The sequence below is a fragment of the Tenrec ecaudatus genome, chromosome 3 (assembly GCF_050624435.1).
Source record: "Tenrec ecaudatus isolate mTenEca1 chromosome 3, mTenEca1.hap1, whole genome shotgun sequence".
Taxonomy (NCBI): Eukaryota; Metazoa; Chordata; class Mammalia; order Afrosoricida; family Tenrecidae; genus Tenrec; species Tenrec ecaudatus.
This window is the reverse complement of record NC_134532.1, coordinates 20,309,892-20,311,893: the sequence shown is the minus strand read 5'-3', so window position 1 is coordinate 20,311,893 and position 2,002 is coordinate 20,309,892. Positions and strand designations below refer to the sequence as shown.

At 36.0% G+C, this 2,002-nt stretch overlaps 1 pseudogene; it reads right to left on the bottom strand.

The window, feature by feature from the left end:
* Positions 1–1,240: 1,240 nt before the first annotated feature.
* LOC142443168 (eukaryotic translation initiation factor 1A, X-chromosomal-like) lies at positions 1,241–1,681 on the bottom strand (annotated as a pseudogene).
* Positions 1,682–2,002: the final 321 nt, after the last annotated feature.

Here is a 2,002-nt window from a genome sequence, read left to right as displayed (position 1 = left end):
AATTCATTATGGATCGCTCCTTCAGAAGTAGGATGAAACTCAAATGTGGTCAGGGAGATTGAACTATTCCAGCCTTGATCTTCACTTTATCACAGTTAATACCATTTGAAAAGAGGATAAACTTAACCGCCCCACAAATGTACACAAAATCAAATACATAATCCTTAATGGAAAGTACATAATACACTCTTCAACTTATTTTGTTCCTTAGCTGTAGCTTTTCCTTTTAGAAATTGCACACTTCTTTTTCCATTCCTTAAGCTGCAATGATTCCATTCCCCTTCACTAGTTTAGGGATGGTGTGAAGAAGGCTTCATTTGTATAAATTAATGAAATTAGATCTTCATTTATATATAACTCAATTGTTTATAAAATACTCCAAATTATAGCTTATGATTTATAACTTTTGAAAATAAAACAATATATTTAGCATGAGGATTTTGTTCTGTAAAAACAGTCTACATACATGCATCTCATTAGAACATATCCATTTGGGAACTTTCCTATGCACACGACTTTAAAAAAAAGTCAAAATTACTCAGTATTTCCAATGTTAAAATAATTTAGTGCCACCTAGTTTTCAATTTCTGTAACTACTAGCTTTAAAAATTAAAAATTGCCACTAAAACTGAAGTTCTGAAAAGCGAATTTTGCAAATGCCTTTTCACATGTCTTAATGCTGACAACACAAGATCAGAAACCGAACTATGTGATATCAAAATCAGTATAAAATGCCATATGCTATTCAAATATGAAAAAAAATAGACCCAATTATTTTGACTATAGATGCAGACTTCTGTCACTCTTAAAACAGTATCAAAATCTCCAGGGACTAATAGGTATTTGGAGCAGACAGAAAGACTTTGTATAGTCAATAGACCTGTCAAAACCCATAATAAGTAGTGGACAATGAATTAATTTGAATATCTAGTTCCTGGAAGTAAAGTGACCAACCTGGGAAAGGCAAAATTGCTTTAAAATATTTTTTTAATAATAGCTTTTATGGTTGGTCTTTTACCCAGAAACTCTTATTACTTCAACAGAATAAAGTGGGCCTAAGATTTTACTTAAGATATTTCAACATTCTCGGCTTTAAAGGAAACACCAACCCCTTAAAAACAAATCAACCTGCCTGAATAAATAGTACTCATGCTGATGAAATTGCAATCTTCTACAATGGGAGAGCACAAAATTGTAGGCCAATCCTCATTCTAATGGAATGTAAAGCATGCGGTTCTACTTAGATATTATCAATGTCCTCATCATCATCTCCTATGTCGTCAAACTGGATTTCATCATTATCTCCAGAGCCAAAGGTATCCGTTTCATTGATTTTGACATGCGCTGGAAGCTTGCCATAGGCCTTCAGACTTCTAGCTTCATCTGCGTTGTCTTTTAAAATGATGTCCACTTTGTTATCCTGATAGTCTCGTAGACTGGCCAGTGTGATGTCCAAGGTATTTAGCCAAACCTTTCCCCTCAATTTTCCCCTGATGTGACACATCTCTTTACACCATCAAACCACATGGCTTCTAATCATCCATCTCCCAACATTTTGAAGACCTGTGCATATTCTTGCCCATCTTCTTTGAACGCCAGTTCTCTTTTTTTCAGACTCGTTTTCATTCTTACCTCTACGTCTATATTTACCTCCTTTACCTTTATTCTTAGGCAGGACCATGGCCTTGTGGTGTTTCCGACTCTCTTTGGGCAACTACGGCAGCAGCAATTCCTTTGAGGGGAGCGAAGACTAACGAAGGGGAGAGAGCAGGATGGAGCAGGCACTAAGGATCAAGTGGAGCGTGAAATAGTAAATCCCACACTTTTTTTTTCGTGTATGAAGAGAATTTTAATTAAATGTTCAATGCGCATCAAGAAAACATACCACTCCAGAGCTGCCAATGCTCACAGCTCCAACATACTATGTGCACCAACAATCCAAAAAAAATCTTCCACCATCTCACAAAAGAGATGAAATGAGACCCAAAGTAGGGCAAAAGCC